General features: G+C 43.1%; 1 pseudogene; it reads left to right on the top strand.

The window, feature by feature from the left end:
• The first annotated feature begins 11,601 nt into the window (after nt 1–11,601).
• On the top strand, nt 11,602–12,423 carry LOC120865619 (annotated as a pseudogene).
• Nucleotides 12,424–14,542: the final 2,119 nt, after the last annotated feature.

Below are 14,542 nucleotides of genomic sequence, written 5' to 3'. Positions count from 1 at the left end.
CATACATTCATATTTATTAGGGGCCTAGTCTTTGCCAGGTACTGTTCAAAGTGCTGAATGCACAAAGAAAAATAAGTTACTCTCCCTTTCTTTAAAGATTCTCGGTCAAGTGAACTCTCAGAGAACTGTTGAGAAGATGTATCCCTGGAACCCTGTGGAGAAAAAGAGGCTACTTTGAAGGATGTTTATAGCGGCAGAGAAGGAAGGAATGTAGCCTGTAGCTCTGCAGAATTCCTCTGGTGGTTTCAAGTTTGCATACATGGTCATCTTTTCTGATGTATGCAGTCCAACTTAGTTGCTCACATAGCAGAAATGTTTACTTTTCTGGTGCATTCTTAACGGAATCATTGAATGTTAAAGTCTCTCATTGATCATCACATTGAAATTCCAACTGTATTAGTTAGGAATCTTTTGGTTGCAGGTAACAGAAAATTCAACCCCAAGCAGTTGACATGATAAATGGAATTTACTGGCTCCTATAACTGTTAAGTTCAGCTAGATGGTGGTTTTAAGGCAAACCATGATCCCAGGTTCAATAATTTCAACACTGGTCTAGTTTAATTTCATGCCTTTCTCTGCCTTCCACACTACCTGTTATGTCCCAAGCCTGGCTTCTTCATCATCTCAAGATGACTACTAGCAACGTTCCTGGACTGAATCTTTTTCATTCATGTCCAGGTAGATAAGAAGTCACTTCCATAGAAAAGTAAGAACGTTTCTATTCTTGCAGTCTCCAGCAAATGTCATCTCCTCTTGCATTTTATTGGCCTGGAGTTGGATATTTGCTCATTTTGAACCAAGCACTGTGACCAGCAACATGGCAGGATGTGATGACTGGCTTAAACCAAATAGGGCTTGCCCTTGGTGATGGCTGATTTGTTGTATCAACTTGACTGGGACACAGGGTTTCCATATACTGATCAAACATTATTTCTGAGTGTGTCTGTGCAGGTGTTTCTGGAGGAGATGAACGTCTAAATTTGTAGACTGAGTAAAGTAGATTGCCCTCCCCAACGGCAACCCACTCCAGTGTTCTTGCCTGGAGAATCCCAGGGACAGGGGAGCCCAGTGGGCTGCCTTCTATGGGGTCACACAGAGTCGGACACAACTGAAGCGACTTAGCAGCAGCAGCAGCAGCAATGTGGGTGAGCCTTGTCTAATCCGTTGGAGGCTTGAATTGAACAAAGGTCTGGGAGGAAAGAAGAATTTGCTCTCTATCTGTTTTTGAGCAACAACATCAGCTTCCTCTTGTCTTTGGACTTAAACTCAATCCATCCACTCTCCTGAGCCTCCATCTGCAAGCTCCATCTTAGCCCCACACGAGCCAATTCTTTATAATTAATCTCTTTATATATATATTTGTTCTGTTTCTCTGGAAAACCCTGACTAATACACCCCTGGAGCCAGGAGTGGGATCAGATTTTTCCCAAGGGGCATTGACTGCATGAGCAAGGAATGGATAAATGATGAAAATTGGGATTCTGTTGTCATTGAAAGGAAGGAAGGAAAGAAGAAAAAAAGTTGGCAAGAGAAAAAGAGCAAGCATCTGTGATGCTTGTACCTCTCCTGTCTTTTTTTAAAAAAGATTTTAATTTTACTGATTTATTTTTTCGGCCTCACAGCATGTGGGATCTTAGTTCCCTGACCAAGGACTGAACCCTCACTCCCTGCATTGAGAGTGCAGGGCCTTGACCATTGGATCACTAGGAAGTCTCACATCTCTTCTGTCTTTAGTATCAGAGCCTTAGTACTTAATGCTCTACACCCCATACTGCCTCTTGTGATTTATTGCCTGTCCAGTGCTAGGGACTGTGGGAAAATAAGGCCTCCGAATGTCCAAGAAAGTAGAGTTTAATATGATATAGAAGGTATCCACAAATAGCTACAGGGGAAAGTAGTGTAATGACTACATGTCATCAAAGAAAAATCAGTAAGGTGCTCCCTGAAGAAAAACTCCCCCTGTGGACACATGGTACTCCCCTCCTTAACTGGGTTGCATAAAACTTCTTGTATGTTTGCTGAGCATCTTTACCCTGTGGAGAGTGGGTTTCACAGAAACAGCACATGGTGCAATTTTCCTTAAAACTAAGATGTAAGGGACTTCCCTGATGGTCCAGTGCTTAGCAGTCCACCTGTCAATGCAGAGGACACAGGTTCACTCCCTGCTCTGGGAAGATTCCACAGGTTGCAGGACAGCTAAGTCTGTGTGCCACAACTGCTGAGCCCACGCTCTAGAACCCACAAGTTGCAACTACTGAGTCGGTACCCCTGGAACCCATGCTCCACAACAAGAGAAGCTACCACAGTGAGAAGCCCGGGCACTGCGTTGAAGAGTAGTCCCGCTGGCTGCAACTCGAGCAAGCCCACATGAAGAAACGAAGATGCAGAGCAGCCAAAAATAAATAAATGAATAAATTTTTGGAAAATTAAAATGTGATATGAACGAATACGGCTAAAATGCAAATCTTTCATGTCCAGGACTCTTACCACATCCTTCAGAAGAACTGGAGGCTTAATTGAATGGAATATTATACAAACTTGAGCTTTAAAATGTACCCCTGATTCTCCAAATATATTCCTGAAACATTTTTCCCTACATGGGAGAATATCTAGTAAGAACTTTTCTTCCTTCCAGAGTCCTAAAATGTTGTTTTTCACACCTCCCTGCTCAACGCTAGAGAGGGGACGTGATTTTTTTGTTTTGAATTTAATGAGTTATATTTTAAAAAATGCTTAGCCTAGTGCCTTGTGCCTAAGGGGTCCTTGATCAATGCTGATTGAACCCGAGTCTACAGCTACAAATGATAATCATGTCTGCCTTCTCCTTAAGATATTCTGCTTAATCATGCTGCTCAATATAAAAAAAAAATCCAATCAAAAAATAGGCAGAAGACCTAAAGAGATATTTCTTCAAAGAAGACATATGAATGGCCAAGAAGCACATGAAAAGATGCTCAAATTGCTAATTACTAGAGAAATGCCGATCAAAACTATAATGAGATATCACCTAACACTAGTTAGAATGGCCATCATCAAAAAATTTGCAAATAAATGCTGGAGAGAGTGTGGAGGAAAGGGAACCCTCCTGCACTGTTGGGGGGCTTCTCTGGTGGCTCAGAGGGTAAAGCATCTGCCCGCAGTGCAGGAGACCTGGGGTTGATCCCTGGGGTCGATCCCTGGGTTAGGGTTAGGAGGCCAGGGGTCGATCCCCTGGGTGGGGAAGATCCCCTGGAGAAGGAAACGGCACCCCACTCCAGTATTCTTGCCTAGAAAACCCCATGGGGTCGCAAAGACTCGGACACGACTGAGCGACTTCACTTTCACTTTATGGAGAGAAGGGCAAGGCATTTGAACGCCAAGAGACGAGACCATCAGGCTCTTCATCTTTCCCCAGAAGATTTTCCCTGCCAGCTACTTTCCCTTTGTGTCTCCTCTTCCCTATACAATGTCTATGTGGATGTAGCAGATTCTGAAATAAAACAAGGATAGAACTCAACTCAGTCAGGTGCAAATACCTGTCTTTTGAGACAGACTCTACCTGTGAGGAATAAAGTGTGGTAAACACTCTATCTACCGTGATGGACACGGGACCACAGGGGAAGCTTCAGGAGACAGGTCACCCATCAGATGTTTCCTCTTTCCAAGTGTGGAGCTCAGATGTGGATTGAGCCCTTTTAGTACTAGATAGAAGAAGTATTAAGAGATTCCAGAATGGAAATTCTTCTCGCTTCTATGTCCTTTTAAAATTATCTGCCTCAAGACGGTTATAAACCTCTAATCCTCAAAAATCATGCAACATTTGACTGACACGGAGCAGACCCTCTTGTCTCACGGCAGAAGGTGCTGTGTTGACTCTCCCTGAGAACCGTGACACTGGCTGGAGGCCTGAGGAGCAGGCGTTCAGTCTACGTGGCCTGGCCTTGTTCTTTGTGGTGAGTTAGGTTATTCAGAGATACCCTTTGGCTAAGAGCATCTAAAAACTATGAGGAAAAAAAAATGTTTCATAATCTTCATGAAAGCATCAAATTACTGATCAAATGAAAACAAAAATATCAGGCCAAAAGCTAAGAGAAAGCAGAAATCCAGAGGTAAACAGAGCACTCTTCTGTCCTCACAAAAGCCAAAGGAACTTGAGCTCTCAGTGTGAGAGGGACAGAAACTAAAGCCCAGGACAAAGGTTTAAATGGAAGCCTCCACAGGAAGAGGGACTTTCAAAGGGGACGCCACCTCCCTGCTTCCACCTCCATGGCGTTTGAGGAGATTAAACTGGGCCAGAAGGAGCAAAGGAGCAAAACAAAACACATGAGAAGTTGTAATTAGAGGTAGTTACTCCCACGGATTCAAAAGACTTGGGTGGTCTGAGAAATCCTAAACCCTGAATGAAGTCAAAATGTTACCAGACAGAAGGGTACCTATGTGCCCCAAAGAAGGAAAGACAAATTCAAATTCTCCTGAGGAAGAGATCCTTCATCTTAGGCCACAGAGCATCTCCATAAACAGTTTTCTAAGGCAGTGAGCAGCATATAATTTAAAATATCCACGATATCCAAGCACACACGGAAACCAACAGAAACAACAGAGAACCATAAAAAGAACCATGTAGATTCTAGACTATTAAGTTAGAGATTATAAATTATACAACATCCTTACTTAGTGTTTAAAGGATATATTTTAGAAATACCTGCAGAGATTAGTAAACTATAAAAAGTGTCTTTGGGCTTTAAAAATAAAAAAGTTTTAATTGAAGTTAAAAATCCAGGGGATAGATTAAGAGTGCAATTGAAGAAACAATTATTGAAAGAGCAATGAGCTGTTCTGAAAAATAAAAAAGATGGAAAATACGAAATAGAGGTTAAGAGACATGCAAGATAATGTTACAGAGGAATTTCAGAAGGAGGGAGAAAAGAATTGGGCAAAGGCAATATTTGAAGACATAATGCTCAAACATTTTTACCACTGCTCCAGATACTTATCCAGAGATTTAGGAATCTGCTGAATCCAAGCAAGATAACATACTTAGATATATTCAGATACATCATAGTGAAATTGTAGATAACTAAAAATAAAGAAATTCTTAAAAATACTCAGAAAAAAAAAGAGAAAAGATTGCCAGAAGCTAGACTGACAGCAAGCTTTCAACAACAAACAATGGACACCAGAAAAATAACGCTATATTTTCAGCATATTAAAAAAAACAATTTGCAAGCCTACCATTGTATGTCTAGTGAAAACACATCCTTTAAGAATATGAACACAATTGGGACTTCCCTGATGGTCCAGTGGTTAAGAATTTGCCTGCTAATTCAGGGGTCACGGGTTAGATTCCTGGTTTTGGAACTAAGATCCCACACGCTGGGGAGCCGCTAAGCCCATACGCAGCAACTACTGAAGCCCACATGTCCTAGGGCCCGTGCTAAGCAATGAGAGAAACCACCGCAATGAGACGTCGCTGAAACACAACTAGAGCGTAGCCCCCACTCACCGCAACTAGAGAAAGCCCTCTGGTGTGCGTGTTAGTCGCTCAGTTGTGTCCGACTTTTTGTGACTCCATGCATTGTAGCCTACCAGGCTCCTCTGCCCATGGGTTTTTCCAGGCAGGGATACTGGAGTGGATTGCCATTTCCTTCTCCATGGGATCTTCCCAACCCAGGGATCAAACCCGGGTCTCCTGCTTTGCAGGCAGATGCTTTACCATCTGAGCTACTAGGAAAGCCCATGCAGTAACAAAGACCCAGCACAGCCAAAAGTAAATAAATAAATAAATATTTAAAAGAATAAAGGCAAAATAAATAAATAAATATTCTAGGGAAATAAAGATTGTTCACTCCTCACTAACAAAATCTCCTAACTGAAGTGAAGTGAAAGTCGCTCAGTCATGACCGACTATACAGTCCGTGGAATTCTACAGACCAGAGTACTGGAGAGGGTAGCCTTTCTCTTCTCCAGGGGGATCTTCCCAACCCAGGGATCGAACCCAGGTTTCCCACATTGCAGGCAGATTCTTTACCAGCTGAGCCACAAGGGAAACCCAAAATCTCCTAAAGGAAATGCTAAAAGATACTTGACATAGGAAAAAAAAAAGTGATCTTATAGGGAATGTAGACACAGTAAGAATGAAAAGCAAAGAAAATGGCAAGTGCAAATGAACATTGGCAATATAAAATTGTAATAAATAATTTTAGGTTACGCTTTAAAAGTTGAATTAAAATATATGAAAAAAATCAGTTTACAAGTAGGTAAGTGGGAATGGAATTTAAGTATTTAAGGTCTTTATAATGCCTGAAAAGAGGGTAAAGATACTGATTAACCTAAATTTTGTAAATTAAGTTGGAATTTCTAGGGTAACCACCAGAAGAATGGAAATCAAGTATGTAACTTCCAAATTAGTGTTTGTGAGAAAGATGGAATAATTTAAAATTCTCAGTTAAACCAAAAGCAGGGATATAGCTGTATAAGCATCCAAGGAAACAGCACTTCCAGCTAGTTTTGAGTAAACTGGAGGCCTGGAAAGAAGAGGTGATTCTGTCATGAGTCACGTCTGTACCATCTGGCTGTCCACAATGGGTAGAGAACCCTGGAGTGAGCTGTACTAGTAAGATTCTCTTGTGGGAACTTGAAAACACGACCAGGATGATAAGTAAGGCTAAAACACATAAGTGCAGCAGCTAAGAAAAAAAAAAGTCTATGAGCTTTGGCCCCCGAGGTCTCTGGAGAAGCCCTGGTCCCCCTGTCCTTCCCAAGGCCTAGCTGGTCAGCTCTTCCTTCGAGTCTGTGAACTCTCCCCTGTGCTTGCAATACCTTCTGCCACCAATCCCTTTCCCCACATTCTCTATCTTTTTTTTTTCTTCTTGCTTAATCAGCCTTGATTTGCTTTAAAACAAAAGAAACATAACTGATGCCAAGAACCATTGGCTCATGCCAGAAGTATCTTCACTGTCTTACATAAAAGTCCAAATGTTTGGCATGGATGGTGAGGTTATCCTCTTAGCAACAACTTAATCTGAACTGCAGCTGGATTCTCTAACTTATACCAAACATGTGAGATGAACATTCCCAAGATGCAGCCCAGATGGGTGGGCCTCCCGTGGGGGCCCTGACTCTTACTTTACACTCGCTATGAGGCCATGTTCACCGCTCTGTCATATCCTCCAAAACACATCCAATACCACAATGTACTAATGAGAAAACTGATGTTTTATTGGGGATTCTTTGGAGCTTGTGAAACAGGGATCACGTCTCACACATATCACTGGGCAGAAACTGAATCCATTACCCCAGCAGACATGTTTGTCTCTTCCCATCAAAGAGCCCAGCTCTGCCGGTTGCCTCTTCTCTCTTTTTTCGTTCCTCCTACTCAACTTGCCTTTGCTTAGAAAACAACTTATAGTTACCAGGGGGCAAGGGGAGGGGAGAGGGATAGTTAAGGAGTTTGAGATCAACATGTATACACCGCTCCATTTAAAACGGATAACCAACAATGTCTTCTGCTCAGTAGCATGGGCAACTCTGCTCAGTGTTATGAGGCAGCCTGGATGGGAAGGGACTTTGGGAGTGAATAGACACGTGCATATTCAAAGGCTGAGTCCTTTGGCTGTTCACCTAAAACTATTACAACATTGTTAATCTGCTATACTCCAGTATAAAATAAAAAGTTAAAACAAAAAAGAAAAAAAAAGAATTCATTTTGTCATCCTAAGAAAGTCAGACTTTGCCCTCAGCTTGTACCCTCCACTCAACAAAACAAAATCCCTACTATTTAGCAGAACACAGTCCCTTGGGGTTGGGGATCTTGGTGTCTTTTCACCACCTTATTGGATGAGTTCTTCCTTGATCAATTGCAAGTCCATCTACAAGACTCCCAGCACCTTGAGTAGTGCCTGCCACAGTAGACTTTTCGGAGGGTCATTGATGAATTTCATACGTCTTTGTACACCTCATGGGGGTGCCCAGGTGGCACTAGTAGTAAAGAATCCACCTTGCCAATGCAGGAGACATAAGAGATGTGGGTTTGATCCCTGGGTAAGAAAGATCCCCTGGAGAAGGAAATGGCAACCTGCTCCAGTATGAGTGAGTGAGAGTTGCTCAGTGGTGTCCTACTGTTTGCAACCTCATGTCTATACAGTCCATGGAATTCTCCAGGCCAGAACACTGGAGTGGGTATCCTTTCCCTTCTCCAGCAGATCTTTCCAACCCAGGGACTGAACCCAGGTCTCCCGCATTGCAGGCGGATTCTTTACCAGCAGAGCCAGAAGGGAAGCCCAAATACTGGAGTGGGTAGCCTATCCCTTCTCCAGCAGATCTTCCCGACCCGGGAATCGAACTGGGGTCTCCTGCATTGCAGGCGGATTCTTTACCAACTGAACTATCAGGGAAGCCTGCTCCAGTATTCTTGCCTGGAGAATTCCATGGACAGAGGAGCCTGGTTGGCTACAGTCTGTAGGACTGCAAAAAGTTGGACACGATTGAAACAACCTGGCATGCACACAGACATCTCATAGAGCCTAGAAAGGAGCATCACAGGGACGATGTGTTTGACAACTGGTCCTTGAGTAGATGACTGCATCACCACTATTTAGGAGATTTTGCGAGAGGACTAAAGGTTCTGACACTGACCTAAGCATTGTAATGTATTCAAAGTAAGAGGCAATCAAATTAACCATGAGCATGTCAACAGAATAGAGTATTAACTCAATTTATCCATTGATTAAACTGCTTTCGGGTTCCAAGATGTGAGCCATATGACATAAAATTTGGAATTTAGAAGAGCAGTCAAGTTTTTCATTTCGAAGATAGTGGAAAGATAAACCATGGGAAAGGCTTCATTTCTATGCACATATACCTTTTGAAAATTTGTATTTGTTTATTTATTTTGGTTGCTCTGGGTCTTCATTGCTGTGAGTGGGCTTTCTCGTCGTGGTCAGTGGGGGCTACTCTCCAGCTGCGGAGAATGGGCTTCTCACTGCAGGGGCTCCTCTTGCTGTGGAGCACAGGCTTTAGAGCATGCGAGCTGTGACTCACAGGCTCAGCAGTTGCCGCTTCCAGGCTCTAGGAACCAGGCTCAATAGTTTCGTCTCATGGGCTTTGTTGTCCTGTGGCACATGGGATCTTCCCAGACCAGAGATACAACTGGTGCCCCCTGCATTGGCAGGCAGATTCCTAACTGCTGGACCACCTGAGAAATCCTATGTATATATATCTTTAAAAAAAAATTATTGACTTACAAGTAAAATTCACACTGTGTCTATATAAGGCCAAAGTACCTAGTCTAAGTAAAACTACCAGATAAAATACAGGACACCTGATTAAATGTGAATTTCAGATACACTAAATTTTTTAGTGTGTTTGTCCTGAGTATCACATGGGAAATACTTATAGTTTAAAAATATCATTGTTTATTTCAAATTTAAATGGCATCTTATATATATTTTTTGTTAAGCCTGGCAACTCCAAATTATGAAAAAAATATTCAGTTCATGGCATGGTCTAGACATTTGACATATCATCTGGATAAATTAATCTCCTTTTCATATAGATGTTTGGCTATTGTGTATATTGTTAAGAGCACACTTTCTGCTATCCTTAACATCTCTTTGCTTCTCTCCTCTCTTAATCATAAGTATTGGCTGAAACAAAAGATTTTTCTTGCCATCCCCCCAGCTTTAAAGGACTCAAGGACCAGAGGTTCTGGGTAATTCAGTTCTTATTGACTTTCAGTGGAGGTGACATTGATAAAAGGGGTCAAAATGGTTAGTAAAGATCTCAAAGTGTGAAAAAGCTCAAAGTGAGAAAACCTGTTCACCCTTGACCTACTTTCCCATCTGAGTCTCACAGCCCTGGCCATGAGGGGCCATCCCAGAAAAACCAGTCTTGAAGAATATGTTCATAATTTTTCATAATGAATAATGATCAATCTGAGCAAAAGAAACAAAGATGCATTCTACATAGCAAATCCACAAGTGCTGGGATTCAAGGTATAGGATGTTGATGAAAGTGGAAGAGAGAAAATTGGTAAAAAATACAAGGAATTTGTGTACAACTCAAAGCTATAATAAGCTTGATGCCCTTTTTTCACTGGGGTCCAGCTACATACACATAGAAATTTCATCAACCCATTTTAGTTAGAAGTAAAGTTTATCTAGATTAGAGAAAAGTTTGATATTAAAGGATCTTTAAGAAGGAATTCACTGATGGTCCATTGGTTAGGACTTCATGCTTTCACTGCCAAGGGTGCAGATTCAATCCCTGGCTGGGAAACTAAGATCCCACAAGCCTCAGGTTGTGGCTGAAGGAAGAAAGAAGGAATGAATCAATTTTCTTCCTTTCAGGTGTATATTCTATTAGGAGTGAGATTGACAAGTGGAATTATTAAAAGTCCTACTTTAATGAATAGAAATGGGCTTCCCTGGTAGCTCAGCTGGTAAAGAATCCTCCTGCAATGTGGGAGACCTGGGTTAGGAAGATCCCCTGGAGAAGGAAAAGGCTACCCACTCCAGTATTCTGGCCTGGAGAATTCCATGGACTGTGTAGACCATGGGGTCGCAAAGAGTCAGACATGACTGAACGACTTTCCCTTTCAAGAAATGGGTACATGGTTAATATGACAAAGAACAGCCCTAAGTAGTGATTGCATTCTTAGGGCCCTACTACATAATTCTCATCAACAAAAATAGTAATAACATGTTTGAAATAAATTTATTGGATACAAGAGTGCTATACTACTCAACCATAAAAAATGAAATAATGCCATTTGCAGCAACATGGTTGGACCCAGAGATTATCATACTAAGTGAAGTAAATCTGACAGAGAAAGACAAATACCATATGGTATCACTCGTATATAGAATCTAAAACATGATACAAATGGACTTACCTACAAAACAGAAATACTCACAGACACAGGAAACAAACTTATTGTTACCAAAGAGGAGAGCTGGGGAGGGATAAATTAGGAGTTTGGAGTTAGCAGATACACACTTTAATATATAAACAACAAGGTCCTACTGTATAATATAGGGAACTATATTCAATATCTTATAATAACCTATAATTAAAAAGAAATGTATGTATATATGAGTCACTTTGCTGTATATCAGAATCTAAAACAGCATTGTAGCTTTTTTTCGTGGCTCCTTGGAGGTTGTCTAGTCAAGGCTATGGTTTTTCCAGTAGTCATGTATGGATGTGAGAGTTGGACTGTGAAGATGGCTGAGCACTGAAGAATTGATGCTTTTGAACTGTGGTGTTGGAGAAGACTCTTGAGAGTCCCTTGGACTGCAAGGCGATTCAACCAGTCCATCCTAAAGGAGATCAGCCCTGGGATTTCTTTGGAAGGAATGATGCTAAAGCTGAAACTCCAGTACTTTGGCCACCTTATGCAGAGTTGACTCATTGGAAAAGACTCTGATGCTGGGAGGGATTGGGGGCAGGAGGAGAAGGGGACGACAGAGGATGAGATGGCTGGATGGCATCACGGACTCAATGGACGTGAATCTGAGTGAACTCCGGGAGCTGGTGATGGACAGGGAGGCCTGGCGTGCTGCGATTCATGGGGTCGCAAAGAGTCGGACACGACTGAGCGACTGAACTAACTGAACTGGAGGTTGTCGGCTGCTTCAGAATGAAGCTGAACATCTCTTTCCCGGCCACTGGCTGCCAGAAGCTGATTGAAGTGGACGATGAACGAAAACTTTGTACTTTCTACGAGAAGTGTATGGCCACAGAAGTTGCTGCTGACGCTCTGGGTGAAGAATGGAAGGGTTATGTGGTCTGAATCAGTGGCGGGAATGATAAGAGGGGTTTCCCCTTGAAGCAGGGTTTCCCCGTGAAGCAGGGTGTCTTGACCCATGGCCGAGTTCGCTTGCTACTGAGTAAGGGACATTCCTGTTACAGATCAAGGAGGACTGGAGAGAGAAAGCGCAAGTCTGTATGGGGTTGCACTGTGGATGCCAATCTGAGTGTTTTCAATTTGGTCATCGTGAAAAAAGGGGAGAAGGATATTCCTGGACTCACTGATACTACAGTGCCTCGTCACCTGGATCCCAAAAGAGCTAGCAGAATCCGCAAACTTTCCAATCTCTCTAAAGAAGATGATGTCCGCCAGTATGTTGTGCGAAAGCCCCTAAACAAAGATGGTGAGAAACCTAGGACTAAAGCAACCAAGATTCAGCGTCTCGTGACTCCACGAGTTCTGCAACACAAACGGCGGCGTAATGCTCTGAAGAAACATCATACTAAGAAAAATAAAGAAGAGGCGGCAGAATATGCTAAACTTTTGGCCAAGAGAATGAAGGAGGCCAAACAAAAACGGCAGGAACAGATTGCCAAGAGACGGAGGCTGTCCTCTCTGACAGCTTTTACTTCTGAGTTCAGGCAAAAATGAGATGTTCTAAGAGTAACAAATAAATAAGACCAGACATAAAAAAACACACACACACACAGCATTGTAAATCAACTATAGTACATTTTGTTTTTTAAAAAGGAGAGAAAGAACGCTCTAATTCTTGGGGTGCCTGCCTGGCTCATGAAAATTCCTTTTTCTAAAAAACAGCTCCAGAACCCAGGAGTGAGCTCCTGAAAGACTGTCATCCAATCAACTGGCTAAGCTGATTGATTGAAGGAAGACCTCTGGTCCAGGCTAAACCAATCAGAATAGTTCTCTAAGACAATTTTTCCAACTGCAACTTAAAATCCAGCTCTCTTTGGAGGTGGAAGCCTGGTGTGTGAGTCTTGGGAGCTGTCAGTGCCGTGCGGAGGGATCTTGATTGCAGATGGAGAATGAATCCAGCAGGTAGGGAGAAGCAAAGACACAGAGCTTGTGTCCTGCTGAATTCCAGTCCGTGGTTCCAGCTGTCCCCAGGCCCAGCTGTTCCCCTGTGCCTCCCACTGCTGTGTGACCTGCTGTGTTTGTTTATCTAATACGTTCTCTTTTCCTTGCCTGTTAGTGAGGTTCCTGTCACTTGTAATAAAAGCATCCTGAGTAGTCCAGCACTGCGTCACGTGCTGTGCTGCTTGTCGGGGGATGCAGAGATGAACAGACAAGGAGGCACATACTTAAAGGACTTACAGTTTGTGTGTCAACCATAATACAGGGTGGAAAATTATAAATGTTTTAAGAGGACTCAAAAGCTCTAGGAAAGTAAAGGTGGGAGAAATCACTTCTACGGGGAGGCTTTAGGGACAACTTCTTGTCTGAGATGGCTTTTGACCTTGCCTCTAAGGTAAGATGAATTTTGTTCATGTGGCCATGAAGCAGAGAAGGCCCTCGAGATGGAGAAAAGGTACTTCCCTGGAAATCCAGTAGTTAAGACTTCACCTTCCAATGCAGGGGGTGCAGGTTCAGTTCCTGGTAGGGGAGCCACGTGCTTCCCAGCCAAAACACCAAAACATAAAACAGAAGCGATGTAACAAATGCAGTAAAAGACTTTAAAAATGGTCCACATTCAAAAAAAAAAAGGAGAAAAGAACATGAGCAAAGATTAAGCAGCAAAATGGGATATGTGTGAAAAATAGGCATGCCCAGTAGGTCAAAGCATTGAGCCTCAGTGGGGTAACATGAAGATTTTTAAGCAAGACAGGAATGTGGTCTTTGAACAGTAGGTTGGAATGGAGGAGACGATGGGATCATGCAGCTAGGAGACTCTTACAGTGTGCCAAGCTGAAAATGATAAATGTTCTGACTAGAAGAAGGCCAATAGGGAATGGGGGAAATGAGGAAACTCCTTACTTTGGATAATCACAGGGTTTTCAGTCCAGAATAATATCTGAAGAGCAAGGAACAGGGACGGACTGGGGACCCACGGGGTGAAACAAAGGCTGAGACAGGCCCTGTGGGGAGTATCTTGTTGTTTAGTGACCCCAGGGAATGTCGCCCGCCAGGCTCCTCTGTCCATGGGGTTCTCCAGGCAAGAAGACTGGAGTGGGCTGCCATTTCCTCCTCCAGTGCGGGGTTTGAGGAGTGACTGGAGCGCTGCGTCATTGACATCTTCCTTGAGACTAGTAAGAACTAGAAGTAAAACCAGAAACCAGGCTCCACGGTGGTGGCCTCACAGCAGAGAAGGTAAAAGGCACAGGTTCCCCACCAGAGAGACCTCGGGAAGCCTGTGAAAGACACAAAAGAATCAAAAACCAAAGAGGCACAGGGAGACTCCTGTAGAAACGGTGGAGGCTCGGAACAGCTTACATGGGGAACTGCATGATTCAGAAGTGGGAACTTTCCAGCCTGGCTGAAGATGCAAGGAAATCCAGGAGGACATTCAAGCCACAGAGAGAAGGGGGGACTTCCTGGAGGTCTAGTGGCCGAGACTCTGCGCTCCCAGTGCAGGGGTTCTGGGCTCCCTCCCTGGCCCAGGAGCTAGATCCCACCTGCCGCAACTAAGACCTGGCACAGCCAAATAAATAAATGGTATTTTTAAAAAAACAAATAAAGAAAGAAAACAATGAGAAGGGTTCGGTAGGGATTCAGGGGAATGTGAGAGCCTGCAGAGCCCAATGGAGAAGTTCCAGGCTTCAGAGGGTGGGCCGGGAGAGATCCTGTTTGATTATC

The sequence above is a fragment of the Oryx dammah genome, unplaced genomic scaffold, assembly GCF_014754425.2.
Source record: "Oryx dammah isolate SB20612 unplaced genomic scaffold, SCBI_Odam_1.1 HiC_scaffold_7, whole genome shotgun sequence".
Taxonomy (NCBI): domain Eukaryota; kingdom Metazoa; phylum Chordata; class Mammalia; order Artiodactyla; family Bovidae; genus Oryx; species Oryx dammah.
The sequence above is the reverse complement of the archived record's forward strand: the minus strand, read 5'-3'. Positions and strand labels throughout refer to the sequence as shown.